The following is an 18,537-nucleotide window of genomic DNA, read 5'->3' as shown; positions in this document are numbered from 1 at the left end:
CCAAAGACAACCTCTGGATATGACGCTGAGCACGTGCACTCTACTTCTTTGGTCGACCAAGACAATCCCTTTTCTGAGTGGAACCTGTCCTGTTAAACTGCTGTATGGTCTTGGCCACCGTGCTGCAAGTCAGTTTCAGGGTCTTGGCAATCTTCTTACAGCCTATGCCATCTATATGTAGAGCAACAATTCTTTTTTTTCAAACCCTCAGAGATTTCTTTGTCAAGAGGTGCCATGTTGAACTTTCAGTTACCTGTATGAGACAGTGAGAGCAATAACGCCAAACTTAACACACCTGCTCCACATTCACACCTGTGATCTTGTAGCACTAACGTGTCCCATGACCAGGGAGGGAAAATGGCTAATTGGGCCCAATTTTGGCATTTGCACTTAGGGGTTTACTCACTTTTGTTCCCAGTGGTTTAGACATTAATGGCTGTGTGTTGAGTTATTTTCAGGGGACAGCAAATTTACACTGTTATACAAGCTGTACACTCACTACTTTACATTGTAGAAAAGTGTAATTTCTTCAGTGTTGTCACATAAAAATAATAGTAATATAATTTAATAATAATAATAAAATATTTACAAAAATGTGAGGGGTGTACTCACTTCTGTGAGATACTGTATATCATTATCCACAGTACATAACATCCAAAATCTGGAGAAATATCTGTGCACAAGGGACAAGCCTGAAAAGCAGTATAGGATGCCCATGATCTTCAGGCCTTCACATGGCACTGCAAACAAACAGGTATAATTCTGTGATGGACATCACTGTATGGGCTCAGAAATACTTCCAAAAATTACTCTGAAAAGAGTTTGCCATGCCAGCTCTATCATGCAAAGAAGGAGCCAATATGATCTAGAAATGCCATCCATCTTCTATGGGCCTAAGTTCTTTTAAAATGATCTGTTGGAAAGTGGAATACTCTTTTGTAGTCAGACGATTAGAAATTTGACATTCTTTTTCTGCAACCATAAGTGGCGTGTCCTCCAGACTAGAGAGGCATCTCTGATATTATGGGGGTGCATTAGTGCATATGAAATGGGCAGCTTGGAAAGGCACCATCAATGCTGAAGGATATATCCTGGTTTTAGAGCAGCATATACTCCTATCCAGATTATGTCTTCTTCAGGGAAGGCCTCGCATTTTTCAGCAGGACAATGCTAAACTGCATACTGCATCTGTGACAACAGCCTGGCTTCATGGTAGAAGAGTTTGTGTGCTTGCAAGCCAGACCTTTTACTTATTGAAAATATTTGGGCATTTTGAAATGAAAAATACAATAAAGAAAACCCAGTGTTCCTGCCATTAATTTCAAAATGTCCTTATTTTTTTCTAAAAATGCTACAGTTTCTACTTTTCTACTTTTAATAAGACTTTAGAGTGCAAAATCGGGTGCAGTTCTGCATAGAAACCAATCTGCTTCCAGGTTTTTTTTGGCAAAGCTTAATTGAACAAACTGAAGTTAGAAGCTGGTTGGTTACCATGCACAGCTACACCACATTCCGAGTGCTCAAGTTTTAGTAGATGTTCTTCCCATGTCTCACTGTGAGATATATAAATATCTAAGCCCTTGTACACAAGGTCGGAGATTCCGACAACCAAATCCATCAGAGTAATTCCGACGGATTAATTCCGGAAGAGGTCCGGAAGTGATGTTGCACTCGGTCGGACAAAGTTGTCGGAAAATCCGATTGTACATAACGTGATGACGTTATTTCGTTAGGACGGGACTACGTTCAGGCTAGTAGCCAATAGCTTTGGCCTAGGCATTTGATCTGAGCATGTGTGGCACTTTGTCCATCGGAGTAGGCTACACATGATCGGAGTATGTCCGATAGGAGCATTTTGTCGAAAAATTTTACCGGCAAGTTGGAAAAGTTGGTCCGTCGGATATTCCGACGGAAACGGTCCGATGCAGACCACACACAGTCGGAATATCCAACAAAGCGGTCTGATAGGAAACATTCAGATGGAATCTCCGACCATGTGTACAAGGGCTAAGAGCTCGAGTACTACAAACAGTACAAAATGCCATTTGTGCAAGTTAGGATTCAGGTGATAGCTTGGGCAAGGAAACTTTTCTTAGGACTATGTAATGTACAACATAATGTATGGTGTTCAGGGGTCATGAGTATGTAATTTACAAAATAACATATAGTGTGCTAGGGTTTGGAGAATGTAACAAAAATAGATATTGGGTTAAGGGGGTCAAGAGTATGTAACATACTGCACAGCGTACAAAGTGCAGTAGTCAGGAATACGTAACATAGTTCTCCTTACAATGCTAGCCAATGAAAGTAGGATTGCCCAGCATCAGGAATGAGGGGGAGTGAAGGAAAAATTGTCTATCATAAGTGACGGGGAGGAGAAAGCAGACTGTTAGTACAAGTGGGAATTATCCTCCAATTGGTTTAGTAGTAAATGTTTTTTACTTTTCCATTTCTTGGGGAAACCAGGTGCTCTTGAGTTCCACCTTTTAATGGAACCCCACTTTTGGGTTGACGAGCCATCTATGTTAATAAAAAAAAAAAAAAAAGATTCCTTGCATATTTCTCTTTGGAGGCATCCATGAACTTTTTCGTCCAAGAGTTACCTATTAAATCATGTGAAGGTGATTCCTGCGGCCATCCGCCTAGGGCAGGGGTAGGGAACCTTGGCTCTCCAGCTGTTTTGAAACTACAAATCCCATCATGCCTCTGCCTCTAGAAGTCATGCCTGTGATTGTTAGGGTCTTGCAATGTCTCATGGGACTTGTAGTTTCAAAACAGCTGGAGAGCCGAGGTTTCCTACCCCTGGCCTAGGGCAATCTGTAAAAATCCAAAAGAGGTTGCAGGACCAGAAGGACATGGCAAAGAAAAACATTACAAGAATGGGGAAAAAGAAATGTTCATTACACATAGCTGAGAAAATGAACATGAAGTAAACGTGTTATAATTTGAACAAAGAAGAACTTTAAATGCCACAGCTATGTAATCATCCAGCTCCTATCGCCTCCTGGCTTGACGTCCCTCTGACCCTTGTTGTTCCCTGGTCCCTAATTAATATAGACCCTGGCATTTCTGTGTTAGAACAAGTATCTGAGCTAAACAGGAAACAATTTATGTCACCCAAAGCCTTTTAACAAATCGATGCAACTATTAGCAAGAGCTTGTTTCACAGGCTTAAAAGTGCTTAGCTGTGATCTTAGACCATGGTCTCCAGTCTTGATTGACCCACATTTCTGTAGTTTAAGAAGAGAAAAAAAATGATATTGTGGGTAATCAGCACCTATGTCCATCAGCGAATCTATATTGTTAATATTTCTGGGATTTTAATGTAGTGACAATTTATTGCTGATCAAATGTGCTTACCTAAATTGCTGTTGCTAGTCGACAGTTTAACTGTCCTTATTAATTACGGCATAATTTAAGGCTGGAGCACCGGCACTTGTGTTGGTCATTTTTACGGTTCGGGCCGTTATCAAGCGAATGACGAGTCGTTTTAGCATTTTCAATGGAAATTTGGTAATATGATGCGATAAAAGTGTCACTTAGCTGTGAGTAACGTTACATGTTTTATGCGTGATTAATCCCCGAGGACCGCGCACCTTCAAATTAACAATATACATTGAAGAATTATATTTAAGCCATTTTCTGATGTTTGGTGTACACATAAAGCTGTCCGTTTTATTCGTTCGAATAAATAAAATCTTTAGCAGTCCTTTTTTTGCAGATCTTTCTACAAGGCATTAGGGAGCTAGACCCTCAATAACTACAGAGAAGTTTACGATGGTAAAATGTGTGGAGGAAGGGGGGGGGTCAGTTTGTAATAAATAGACAAATAAAATAAAATTGCTTCTGAAACTAATTTAATGTTATTCACTGTCAGGTTTAATGTGAAAGACCCGAATTAAACATGGAAAAAGAGATTATTTGGAGCACAAGGATTTAATTAGCTGCAGTACGTTACTACATGAAGCTTGTTTTAATTATATAATACTGAAAAGCAAACACTTGTGTACAAGCAAATGGTATTTAATTAACGTGGATCTATGTGCAAAATCAAAAATGACATGTTTAGTTAATGTAGACTCCCATTTAGGGCAAAGCAAGAGAGCAAGAGGTTTGCTTCGAAGTGGAATGGCAAAGCCAAAACTGGCATATGCACTATATTACCAAAAGTATTGGGGAGTCTGCCTTTACACACTCATAAACTTTAATGGCATCCCAGTCTTAGTCTTTAGGGTTCAATATTGAATTGGCCCATCCTTTGCAGCTATAACAGCTATGGACCTTGCTTTGTGCACTGATGCACAGTCATGTTGGAACAGGAAGGGGCCATCCCCAAACTGTTCCCACAAAGTTGGGAGCATGAAATTTTCCAAAATGTCTTGGTATGCTGATACCTTAAGAGTTCCCTTCACTGGAACTAAGGGGCCAAGCACAACCCCTGAAAAACAACCCCACACCATAATCCCCCCTCCACCAAATGATTTGGACCAGTGCACGAAGCAAGGTCCATAAAGACATGGATTAGTGAGTTTGGGGTGGAGGCATAGGCTTGCACAGGGGTTGTGCCAGGTTTGCCAGGGCACACCCTAATCACTATGTGTGGTGCCGATTTCTCCCTACTGCCTGGGCTTTCCCCTGTGTTGGCCCCCCTGCCCCGTTGTGCTGCTAGCTTCCCTCCTCTCTTCTCCCCCCGGCTGCTGAGGGGCATATTTCAGGATAGAGAGTGGGGGGGGGGGGCTACTAAATATGCCATTTCTTGGTGCCTTCCTTTTCTAAATAAACACAATGAACATACTCATTATGTTCATTAATAGCTGAAGCATAGGGACAGTTTCCTGTGCTTCAGTTTGTGAGTGAACAGGAAATCACTCAGCACAGAGCACTTCCCGTTAATTCACTGCCCTGTGCAGCTGAGGCTGCAGAGAAAGGCATGTGTGTTTGAGCTTTAGGGTACACACCCTAATGCAGAAGGCTGCACACACCTATGGGTGAAGGAACTTGACTGGCTTGCACAGAACACTTAGAACACAATAGAACACATTTGGGATGAATTAGAGCAGAGACTGTGAGTCAGGCCTTCTTGTCCAATGCCTGACCTCTCAGGCTTCTGAAAGAATGGTCAAATATTCCAATTGAAACCTCGTGGACAGCCTTTCCAGAAGAGTTAAAGCTATTATAGCTGCAAAGGGTTTGGCCAACTCAATATTGAACCCTATGGACTAAGACTGGTATTCCATTTTAGTTCATGTAAAGGCAGGCGTCCCAATACTTTTGGTAATGTATCATGGAGTCTGTCACTAGCATTAACGCAGCAGTTTTTGTTTTTCTGGGTCCCCCCAGTAACTTAGTTTTATTACCTGTTAAATCTGCCAGTAGATCCATTATATTTCCACTTCTGTAGAAGCATTGTCACCCTGTGAACAGATAGGTCTTAGGTCTTTAGATCATGGTTTCCCAAAGTGCCCTATATTGCCCCCAAGTCGTCAATAAAATGACTGGGGGTCAAAAGGGGGTAAGTAAAAGTCTTGGATCCGATAGATGTTTGATAAAAGATGGAAGGATGATTGACCTGAAGGTGAGGTGGCTAGCAACGAGAAAGTGTTACTCAGACTTGGATGGTCAGCCGCCAGCGGGAGTGGCCTTGACTTGTCTCTATTAACTCACCAGCGTGCTTTTGATTGTTTGTTTGTATTAAACCTTTCACCGTGTGCACCCAGAGACTGATATAGTTACACAAACTCAGTTGGAGATGAAGTGCGTATACCTATAGGGTTAGGAGTGGTGCCAAAGAACTGGTTGCTCTAATGGCAGCTGCTGAAGCCAAGAAGTGAAAAAATCATTCACAAGAATATTATTAGTCATAGTACTATTACTTAAAGTAGATTCATTAAATTTTTCTTCATACAATACATGTGTCAAGCGTCGGGAGGGGGGGGGGGGGTTGTTAGTGAAAATTTGAAACTTAATGAAGGGGTCAATGAGGTGAAGTGTTTGGGGAGCTCTTGTTGCTTTTACTTTGAACAACAGCACTGAATATTATTTTTAACATCCTTTGCCTCTTTTACTTAGGAGTACTTTAGAGTCCAATTAACATGTGTGCCCACCAACATGCATTGGATGTCCTTTGCCCTGCTTGTTGTAACCAGTTGAACAATGAAGACTTTGGACTCCTAAGGATTTTTCATTTGGTGCTCTTTTACCTATTACACTTGGATGTCTCATCTTGGGTGAACCTCTTCTCCTGGGGTGGGGGTGGGGGTGTCCTCGTTTTTGTGGTATGGTTTCAAAAACTAATCAGTTGGGCTCAAGTAATAATTTTGTCCACATGTTAATAACCATTCTTGTTGTGCATGAGTATCGTGCTTTAATAAACTGTCTGTGACCAATGTGCGGGACTAGTAGCCTAAAAAGTAAGGAGAAGCCATGTTTATAGTGTATCTAAAGCTAAAACAAATTTTCAGTTTTGGATAGCGTAGACAAGGGTTATCAATCTCTTGCAACCAACAATACTAAATAGGACTTTTAATGTATTATATAATCAATACACAATACAACCAAATCTAAGATTTAACTGTAATTTCTACATCATATAAAAAATATTGTACATACAGCGCCTTGAAAAAGTATTCATACTCCTTGTAATTTTTCAAATTTTGTCAGTTTGTTTCAACCAAAAACGTAAATGTATTTTATTGGGATTGTATGTGATAAACCAACACAAAGTGGTACATAATTGTCAAGAGGATGGAAAATGATGAATCATTTTCATTTTTTTTTACAAATAAATATGTGAAATGAGTGGCGTGCATTTGTATTCAGCCCAAAGTCAATACTTTGTAGAACCACCTTTCGCTGTAATTACAGCTGCAAGACTTTTTGGGGAGGTCTCTACCAGCTTTTCACATCTATATTGTGACATTTTTGCCCATTCTTCTTTGCAAAATAGCCCAAGCTCTGTCAGATTGGATGGAGAGTGTCTGTGAACAGCAATTTTCAAGTCTTGCCACAAATTCTCAATTGGACTTAGGTCTGGACTTTGAATGGACCATTCTAACACATGAATATGCTTTGATCTAAACCATTCCATTGTAGCTCTGGCTGTATGTTTAGAATCGTTGTCCTGCTGGAAAGCGAACCTCTGCCCCAAGTCTTTTACAGACTCTAATAGGTTTTCTTTTAAGATTGCCCTGTATTTGGCTCCATCGATCATCCCATCAACTCTGACCAGCTTCCCTGTCCCTGCTGAAGAAAATCTTACTTAAAGCATGATGCTGCCACCACCATGTTGCACAGTGGGGATGGTGTGTTCAGGGTGATGTGCAGTGTTCATTTTCAGCCACATATAGCGTTTTACTTTTAGACCAAAAAGTTACAATTTTGATCTCATCTGACCAGAGCACCTTCTTCCACGTGTTTGCTGTGTCCTCCATATGGCTTCTCACAAACTGAAAACGGGACTTCTTATGGCTTTCTTTCAACAATGGTTTTCTTCTTGCCACTCTTCCGTAAAGGCCAGATTTGGGGAGTGCGTGACTATAAGTTGTCCTGTAGACAGATTTCCCCCACCTGAGCTGTTGATCTCCACACTTTTATTCATGACCTGTCTGGTGGGTTCCTTGGTTCATGATGCTGTTTGTACAATAAGGTTCTCTAACAATCCTCTGAGGGCTTCACAGAACAGTCGTATTTATACTGAGACTAAATTACACACAGGTGGACTCTATTTACTAATTAGGTGACTTCTGAAGATAATTGGTTCCACTAAATTTTAGATAGGGGTATCAGTGTAAAGGGGGCTGAATACAAAGCCACGCCACACTTTCCAGACATTTATCTATAAAAAATTTGGAAAACCATTTAAAATTTTCCTTCCATTTCACAATTATGTGCCACTTTGTGTTGGTCTAACACAGTGGTTCTCAAACGGGGGTTCCGCGAGAGGTCCCCAGGGGTTCCGCGGCGATCTACCTGCCATATTTGGCTTGTGAAGCTGAACTAGCTGGTGCAGTTACTTGGCCAGTGGACTCTTGTTATTCCTGTTAACTCTGTATATTATTGAAAGTAGGGGCGGCCTGAGCCGGGGGGCAATTTCCCACTGGGTCGCTCTGATGGCCCGTAAAAAGGCTGCATCACTTCTGCCGCAGACATGCCAAAAGGCTTCCCAATGAAGGAGTAAAAAGTCCCCATCGGTGTCCAACCAAGTGCGGAATGAGGATGAGGACAGAGCGCAGGCTGTCACCAGTGGGATACACCGTGTCTGAGCAAAGGCTGACTCCATGCACCACTGAAGGTTCACCTCTCTGATCAGCCCTGGCCAGTTCGGGAACAAAGAGTCAGTAGAGCAGGCGCTGTCCAGCTCCACCTACCTGGTGAGCAGAGCGTGCCCAGAGCGGAGCTTCAGCCTGGGATTATAAATTGGGAGGAGGCAGGGAACAGGGAGAGCGGTAATCAGGCCGAGTCCCTGCACCACAGGCCTCTGGGTTGTACTTGGCCCCTGAGCCAAAGTTTTCCATCAGCCCCTGGTTGAAATTCAAAAATGACCGTGATTATATTTACTAATATTGGGTCTTGGGTAATATTAAATACAACAAAAACGTGCAAAGGTTTTTAATTGGGGTCTGAAATTTATTAAGAGGACTGTCTGTTGTATATACTCTGAAGCGCTCTGAAGAGTCGGGGTGCTGTATACGAGGTGTTGTGAGGGTGGGATATTGTTTACACTCTGGAGTGTGCAAGGTGGTAAGGTATTGTGTATATACTCTAAAGTGTCTCGAGGTGTTGTATACACTTTGAAGTGTCCCAAAAGGTGAGGTGTTGTGTCTTCTCTGAAGTGTCCCAAGGGTTGAGGTATAGTATACTTTGAAGTGCCAGAGGGAATAGGCTGTTGTATATACTCTGAAGCACATTGAGTGGTTGGGTGTCTCTGACGTGCCAAACTGTGCTGCAGTGCCCCAAGGAGTCGAGGTGTTGTGTATGTAGTTTGAAGTGTCCTAAGGGAGCGGGGTGGTGTATATCCTCTGATGTGCCCAAAGAGGATGGAGTGTTGTAAGTTCTCTGAAGTTCTTCCAGGGGACGGGTGTTGTATATACTTTAAAGTGGGGTTTTGTACATAATCTGAAGTATCCCCAGTGTTAGGGGTATAGTAGGGTTAGGGGTGTTGTATAATTTATGCCCATAGTGCTACTATCCCTGCCTCCTTCCGTAACCCTTAAATAAATAAAATTTCACATTTGTACTATAGAAGCCTATTTCATGAAGTAATTTAACTTTTTAATGTATTCATTATTATTTTTCAATCCACTAAAAGTTTCATGACACTGATCTGGTAAATTTGGCACAGGATGTTATTTTGTTTGTTTTTGGGGTATTTTGTATGTAAAAGTAGTTCTGTAAAAATGTTCAATACTTATGAGTTAGAAATAGAAATTCCACACCAATGCAGTATTTGCTTTTGTTACCTGTCCATTCTTTTTATACTTCACATACTTCGCTTTCTTATGCTCAGAAAGAGGAAGCCCTGACTAGGCTGAAGACTGTCTCCTTGCCCCATGTTACAGTGCTGTTGTTGTTTAAGCAGCCATTCACCAAGCACCAGATCTGTCATGTGGGGAAAAAGGGAGTGAGTCATTTGTTGCCCCTTACCTAGAAGTCTTGGGGAAGAGGCTAAGAGGCTCCTGGGGGGGGGGGGGTCGGGGGTCCATGGAAGAGAGGGAGGTCTAGGGCTGAGTTGGCCCCCATCCTATAGATACTCACAGTTCAGACCTCCTTAGCACAGAGCTCACTGACAATGAGTTTCTCCTCCTTCACGGCTCTGGTTGTGAGATATGTCACATGACAAGGGGAGACCGGAAGAAGGGTAGTCTGCTCTCAGTGCCCAGAGGGGCTACCCTAAGAGGGAGGCTTGTTCTCAGCAGGCACTCACTGTCTTCCAGTAGGCTACTATTGGATGGAGGAGAGAGCAGAATCCTCCCTTCAGCAGCTATCGGGCCCATGCTCCTTGTGACAGGCTCTCCCGGGACAGAGGCTTTTGGAGGGGACTGCAGACTAGCCTCTTGCTTACTGACTATGAGCTCTGGCTTTCAAGGGAACACTACTCTTTTTTGGAGGTGGGTGCCTGGGGGACCCTTGGAGTGGTCTTGTTTCTGATTCAGGTTTGTGTCTCCCCAGAACACACAGACTCTGGGAGTCTAGGCCTGGGATCCACATTAAAGGCCTGGATGGCACATTTATAGCAATGACTGATCAACTGGGAAACTTATAACAGATGGTAATCTCATCAGATCAAGCCACCCGTCTTCCACCCATTGTTAATTGTGCTATTTAACACACCTATTGCCTGCTAGAAAACTACTGTGGGGATGTGTTATTAATTGTAATAATACGTATTGTACTTTGTTAGCTCGATGCCGGCCAGTCTGACCTGACGTGGGGATATCTGATTACATATCTGATCTGTCACAACATTGTCCAGGTGGCTAGTTGTTTAAAGTAATGTTTATAGTATATGTTAATGTAATTATATTCCTGTGTACAGTTTGTATTGTTCGGGTAATATGATAAGAGGGGGGATGTCCTCCTGTGGGGTATAAAGTGTGTCTGAGTTTTAAATAAAAAATTACATCTTGTCTGTGTACAATGGCTGGAGTAAAAAGGGCTGGTATTAGCTCTCGATCTGCTCTGAATGGCTCGGAGGGCAGGAAGCACTGGTTGGCGGAAGGAAGCATCTAGTTGGGGCGCCCAATCGGTTCCGCCACGCTCCTTCTGACAGGAGTGATGCTGCAGTCCCTGCTGCCAGTGAGATGCAGGAGAATGTAGCAGCCAAAGCTTCCATCATTCCCATCCCTCCCCCCACCACCACCACAGATCAACGCTGTGCACAGAGCACATTGCCCTTCTGCCCCCCTAGTTCTGGCCCTGCCTACACCTATCACACATTAGGGGTATCCAGAACAATCAGTGTAGTATAGGTGAGAACACTGCGCTCTATGTCCAGCTTCGTGGTGGGGAAGAAGATGAGTCCTATGAAGAAAGGGGGCCTAAAATTTGTGTTTTTCAAGTAAGTGAGAATTCTTAGTCCCTCCCATGCTGACTGATCTATTTTAGTAGTATTGCTGTTTATGTTCACATCTGTCATATGGTTCTTGCATAAATGCTTAGAGTTTACTTGTCCTTTAATTTTAATTAAAGAAAAAAAAATCTGAGACTGGTTATGTATTTAACTACACACGGTCTGCGGCACAGATTCATCTTGCGAAAACGCTCTCTTGTTATCAGATAAGCACCAGTGATTCCACTATTAATTAACCTTTAGCATCTTCAGTGCAGAGCTTAATTGAACTTCATTAGAGTCTGCGAGGAGCGCTACCTATGACAATGCTTTTGTTTTGCTCTCTCCTTTTTTTTTTTTTTTTTTTTGTCTGTTTGCTGGCTTCAGAAATAAAATGAAGATATATTTGGTAGCAGCTGCTGATGGAGTGTTGTTGCAGGAAAATTACATTTTATAAATGACTCTTATATTTTGTCACATGCTTGTCTTATTTGTTATAGAGGGTATGGGACCAACATCTTAGGATCTTGGTGTTGACAAGAAGATGTCAAGAAAATCCCCCACCAGATAAAATGTATTAGTATTTATTTTACTAAAGACATGAGTCTCAAGGTATATTTATTTTATTTATTTCAGGTACTTATATAGCTCCATCAATTTATGCAGAGATTTACATATACATTGTACATTCACATCAGTCCCTGTCCTCAAGGAGCTCACAATCTAAGGTCTCTTAAGCCTCCTATACATGGTACAATTGTTGGCCAACCAAACGTTTGATTTTTGTCAAAAGGGCATGTGCCAGGATCTTGCCTTGCATACCATCGGTACAATTGTCTTTCCACAAACACGAATGTAGTGATCTACTACAAGGAATTTCAGCTCTTGTGCGCCACCCTTTGAGCCCCTTCTACTAACTTCATGTTTCGTGAGCATTGATTCCGAGCGTGCGTGTTTGTACTTTCAAACTTTTTGTGACAGATTAGTTTACTGACCATACGAAAATCTGACATCAAACCTTTGTTCATCGAAAATTTACTAGACTGCCATCCAACATTTGTTGGCCGAAAGTTGGACAACAATTGTCAAAAGGAGCGTACTAACGGTAAGATTTTAGGATAACAGTCTGTCAACAGACAATCCCCTGCCAACAATCGTTCCATGTGTACGAGGCTCACATTCAAACTCTCTTTTGGAACAGCTTCTCCCCTCCCTATGAGAAGAATCCAAACCAAAAATCTCACTTTAACCACTTAGTAGGCACTTTCGCACCTTCCTGCCCAGGCAAATTTTCAGCTTTCAGCGCTGTCACTTTTTAAATGACAATTGCGCGGTCATGCTACACTGTACCCAAACTAAATTTTTATCATTTTGTTCCCACAAATAGAGCTTTCTTTTGGTGATATTTGATCACCTCCTGCGGTTTTTATTTTTTGCTAACTAATAAAAAAAAGACCAAATTTTTTTTTTTTTAAAAAGTTGTTCTTAGTTTTTTGTTAACATTTTTTGTAAATGGGTACGTTTTCTCCTTCACTGATGGGCACTGATAGGCAGCACTGATAGGTGGTATTGATAGGTGGCACTGATGGGCACTGAAAGGCGGCACTGATGGACACTGAAAGGTGGCACTGATGGGTACTGATTTATCTGATGGGCATCACTGGTGGCACTGGCAGGCATTTTTATTTGGCACTGATTGGCAGCTGCCTGGGCACTGGCATTTCCCTGGTGGTCTAGGGTGACATATCTGGTGATCCAGTGTGGTGGCCATCCCTGGTGTTCCTGGCAGCATCCTGGCGGTCATGGGTGGGCATCCGAAGGGGGGGCTGCACTGATAAAACAATCAGCACAGACCCCCCCCCCCCCATCAGGAGAGCAGCCGATCAGCTCTTCTCTACCTCCGTCTGTCAGACGCGAGTGAGGAAAAGCCAATCAGCGGCTCTTCATGTTTACAGTAGGCTTCTTTTTTAGGCTTTTTCCCTGGTGATCTGGCCAGTAACATACCTCCTGTATTATACAGGCACCACATTCTGGATGAATGAGAAGAGGATGCAGATTTGAACAGCAGCATTTTCAGTCTGGGCGGGGAGAGTGCTTAGAGGTACTAGCAGATTTAAATACACGCATACATAAATTTAAATACATTGACCAATTGAAGCTGAACTCCAGCTAATACATTATAATTAGTTGCAGAAAAACATATTTTTCCTTTTGGGATAAAGGTCTTACATAAATACGGCTGATCATTTAAGAACCCCTGTCAGTGTTAAAAGGTCTGGCTCATTCCTGTAACTGCAGGAGAAGAAAAACAACAGACTTACTGGCTGTATAACCAGACAAAAATAGAAGAAAGCCAGATCGACTTAAACAGAGGTTTATGCCAACTTCTAATTTACCTTGTTTGAATATAGAACGAGTCATCTGCCCTGTCTCTGACCTCAATGCCCTTCTAATAGCAAATCTTTGGCACCCCTTTGGCTGCATGACTTAGCCCCCCAGACTCGAGCTTCCTTATTAGCGTGGAGGTACCTTCATTCTGCCTCTCATGACCAGATGTTTTACACCTTGCTGAAGTCCTTGTTGACTTGATAAATAATGGTTTGTTTCATAGTTGGGAGGAAATGAGACAGAAGTTTGGGATTCCTCCTCTCCGAACAATATACTTATCTTAGAGTTTGCTACCTTCTCTTATCCTCATGCCTGGGTTTATCCCAGATCTTCCCCTCTCACTCCCCTATGCGTTGGAGAGGCTGCGGTCAGAACGGTAATTGAATCCATATTCTGTGGTCATGTAAAACATTGGAAGTTATTGGATCTTATCGGAGGTTATGGGGAAACAACTCAGACCTGATCTTGCAATTCTGAATCTGGGTATTGACCCAATAATAATGGTTATCCACCATTCATATAAGAGAACTCTTGCGTCATATAATGGTCCAGTCAGGACATTTGGTAATCAGTGGCTCCCTTGGTCCCATTGGATTATTAGGTCAAGTTGTCTGTATGTATCCCCTGAAGCTAATGTATATTCTGAAATGCTGTGTATTGGAATAATCAATTGTTGTCGTATGCTCTGACACCCATGCTCTGGTGATTTGAGTTTAAGTTCTTGTATCTTTATATTGAACTCTTTGACTTGACTGATTGTTTCCTTTGCCAAGTCTGGCCTTTGCTTTATACTTGCACTTCTTGTACCCACTGGTAGTGGACAGTTTGTTGTCTCAATAAAAATCTACTGGCAAAAGAAAAAAAAAATAGAAGAAAGACTAAAAAAAAGAGAATTAATACAGCCATCAAATCTAAGAATTGGTAGAATGCATTATTATAAATATCTGCTTTTGGGTTTAATACTGCTTTAACTACTTATTTTACAAGCTGAACTTTACATTCTTGTTTGGCAGCCAGCAACTGAAGCATATTGGGTAGTAAATTTGGGTCCCAATCTAGAATGGTGGGACTTTAATAATGTGGCAGCAATTCTATCACTTCCAATGGCTCCTTACAGTGACATCAACACCTTTTTACCTCCACCTACTGAAACACAGAAGTGAAGAAAATTGAGTCTGCCTTATTTTTTAAGCTTTTTGTCGGAGTATAGATCTATGTATTTTTGAAGCATGTCTAAATTTACTGAAGGAAAATGGGCTGTTCACTTTGCAAGGGAATTTACCCCAAAGCTTAATGACCTTACACACAATATGAAAATCTACTGAAAAAATTTGTATGACAAGCTGTCTGACAATTTTCAGATCGTTGCAGTGATTTTCGATAGCCGATTTCACTTTTTTGTCAGACAAAAGCTAGGTGTGCAGACTATAACATTTTTGTCAGATGTGAACTCAAGTCTGATTTTCGTTTCATTAGTATGGTTTTCATATGAAAAAAATTTTAAGAGCAAGACTACGCATGCTCAGAAACAAAAGAATATATACAAAACTATTCAACACATTACGTTGTATTCTGTTATATGAAAATTTTCATATTGTGAGTAACCTCTTCACTTTCGACATGAGAGTAACATGCCCCAAAAAACCGACATTCGGTTGTTCGAAAATCTAAGCATATGTACGAGGCTTTAGTGAACGTGGTGCACTTTCACTTTGCAAGGAAAACCCAATCGCGCACAAAGAAAATGAAAAAAAAACGTCCTTTTTACTTGCACATGTCAGCAAAGCTCCACTTCATTCACTAAGCTTTGGGGTAGATTCCCTTGCAAAGTGAATAGCCTTTTTATATTTAGTAAAACAACCCCTCTACCTCTTCTTGACGTCTGTTTAACCACTTGCCGACCAGCGCACGACGATGTACGTCGACAGAATGGCACGGGCAGGCAAATGGGCGTACATGTACGTCCCTTTAAATTTGCCGCCCTGCCATCGGGAGCGCGCCGCCGGGACCCCCGTGAGTCCGGTCGCGGGACCCGTGGACTCGATCGCCGCGGGCATACCCGCGATCGTTGTAAACAGCATTTCTCCATTCTGCCTAGCAACTAGTGACGCTGATCTCTGCTCCATGTGATTGGAGCAGAGATCAGTGTTCACTAAATGAAAGCCCAACCCCCCCACAGTTAGTAACACACCCCTAGGAACACTTAACCCCCTACACTGCCACCCACTGGTTAACCCCTTCACTGCCAGTGTCATTTACACAGGAATCACTGCATTTATATAGCAGTGATTACTGTATAAATGACAATGGTCCCAAAAATGTGTCAAAAATGTCCGATGGGTCCCCCACAATGTCGCAGTCACAATAAAAATCGCTGATCGCCGCCATTACTAGTAAAAAAAAAATAATAAAAAATTATTAATAAAAATGCTATAAAACTATCCCTATTTTGTAAACACTATAACTTTTGCACAAACCAATCAATAATCGCTTATTGCGTTTTTTTTTACCAAAAATATATAGAAGAATACATATCGGCCTAAACTGAGGGAAAAAAATGTTTTTTTTATATATTTTTGGGGATATTTATTATAACAAAAAAAAATTGTCGCTCTATTTTTGTTTATAGCGCAAAAAATAAAAACCGAAGGGGTGATCAAATACCACCAAAAGAAAGCTCTATTTGTGGGAAAAAAAGGACGTCAATTTTGTTTGGGAGCCACGTCGCACGACCGCGCAATTGTCAGTTAAAGCGACGCAGTGCCGAATCGCAAAAAGTGGTCTGGTCTTTGACCAGCAAATTGGTCCGGTCTGAAAGTGGTTAAAGAAAGCAGCTACTCTTTGGGTAAAATAGTACCTCTCTCCCTCTAGTACCTCTTTTAAACTTCTCTCCTGATGGTTCATGGTCATTCCCCCATGTTCTTAGGTACAAAAAAAAATATATAAAAAAAACTGCCATCCTGAGCCTTATTTACACCCTTAATGTATTTAAAATCTTCAATCACATCACCCCTTTTTCTTCATTACACAAGACTGTACATATGTAGGATAGCGTTAGAGCAGTCCTTCATGCCTATCCTGCTGCAAGTTTGACCCTGGCCTGGCAACCCATGTATCCCATATACTGTTGACTCTCACCGAACACTAAAAGTGACCTTTCTCCTCTTCCAGACACTCAAGCTGTGATACTCCCTAATGACTAAGTATTCTCCCACTGATGCCTGTACAATATATTCCCAAGTTTCACCAGAAATACGCCTTACATCTTATGGGCTTGGTGGACATTGGCCTTACTTCCCGCAAGCAATTTTTTTTACCCACCACGCTTTCTGCTCACTCCAAACTCTTAGAAATAAACAGACTAGGCACCTTTCCCTAGTGGACTTACAGGTCTGCCATTTTGTGAATGTTGCTCATAAACACAAACACTTTACCAGGCCCCTGACTCAGTTTAAGCACCTCTGTTATTCAGCATCTCAGCAGACTCATTGTACATCCTAGATTTTCCCCAATCCTGTTCCAAACCTCACCACCAGAACGAGAGTCTGCAACAGTGGCCTGAAATAGGGACTTGGAGACAGACTTCTAGGAAGTAGTTTGGTCTCACATGAACATCAATCTCCTAAAAGGGTCCCTTAATGTCCGCATACAAGAAACCAACTATAAACTGCATAGTGGGTGGTGTTGCACTCTCTCACGTCTCCATGCCATCTTCCCCAACATACCCAACACTTTTTGGCATTGCCAATCTGGCACAGGGATGGTTTTAAACATTTGGTGGTCTTGTTCCCAAATATGCCTTTTTTGGAAGGTCATTCATTTGGCAATCAGAAAACAGAGCAGAACCTGCTGCTCCAACCAGCCACTTTCCTCCTCCACCACACAGATATGTCCCCCTCTAAATACAAACAATTCATTACAATTCACCTGCTGAATGCAGCCAAAATGCTTATTCTCATAATACTGGAGATCCACTAAGACCCTGGAACTCTCCAAATGGTTCCTTCATGTTGATCAGGTGGAAGAGTTGGAAGAGCTGGTGCACACAAGCAATGAAACTATGAACTCAAATCTCCCTTCATGGACTAAATGGTTCCTGTTTAAGGATTCCGACCTTTACAAACTTCACCACACGGATATGTCCCCTCTAAATACAAACAATCCATTACAATTCACCTGCTCAATGCAGCCAAAATGCTTATCCCCATAATACTAAAGATCCACTAAGACCCCGTGACTTTTCATATGTTTCCTTCAGGTGGAAAAGTTGGAAGAGCTGGTGCACATGCGAAAATGTCCTCTCATCTCTCTACATGGACGAAATGGTTCCAGTTTAAGGATTTTCTGACCTCTGACAAACCTCACCATGCCTCCCCCCTGAAAGATCTGTCCTGGGTTTCGACCTCCCACTTATCCGGGAGGTCTTCATCCTGTTTCAAAAGACCACCTGTTGAGCCGACCAACATTCCCCAGGGATTTTTGCCCCCTTAGTTCTTCTTGCGCCATTAGCAATCATTTTCACTGACCTTTATATGAAATCCCCTCCCACCCGTGTGTGATTTTCAAGCCTTTGCCATTCTATTTCCCCACTTACTACCAGATACACCTGGGTTCTTAAAGCTTGCAACAGCCCACCTTTACAAGTTCATAGTTTTTGATTTTGATTTATTACTATTGTCTTTCTCATACTGCTTACTGTAATTGTATATGGTTTGTAATTGCCCCGTCGGATGATTTCTGTATTGTTCTTTTGGCTTTACTTAATAAAACATTAATGGGGAAAAAAAGACTGTACATTTGAAATTCCTGTAGTAGGTTTTGTCCTTCAGACCTTTCACCATTTTTGCTGCTCATCTCTGGACTCATTGGGAGATATTTACTAAAACTGGTGCACACAGAATCTGGTGAAGCTATACATGGTAACCAATCAGCTTCTAACTTCAGCTTGTTCAATTAAGTGTTGCCAATAAAACGTAGTAGCCGATTGGTGACTATGCAGAGCTTCATAAATTTTTGGAAGTGAGGTTTCCAGAACAGGATGCTATTTTACATAAGGAATAATTAGGGAATCCGTGCTTCCTTCCTCCAGCTTGTGATCCCTC

This window comes from Lithobates pipiens, unplaced genomic scaffold, assembly GCF_037356315.1.
Source record: "Lithobates pipiens isolate NorthernLeopardFrog02 unplaced genomic scaffold, aLitPip1_a1.2 Scaffold_23, whole genome shotgun sequence".
NCBI classification, from domain to species: domain Eukaryota; kingdom Metazoa; phylum Chordata; class Amphibia; order Anura; family Ranidae; genus Lithobates; species Lithobates pipiens.
The sequence above is the reverse complement of the archived record's forward strand: the minus strand, read 5'-3'. Positions refer to the sequence as shown.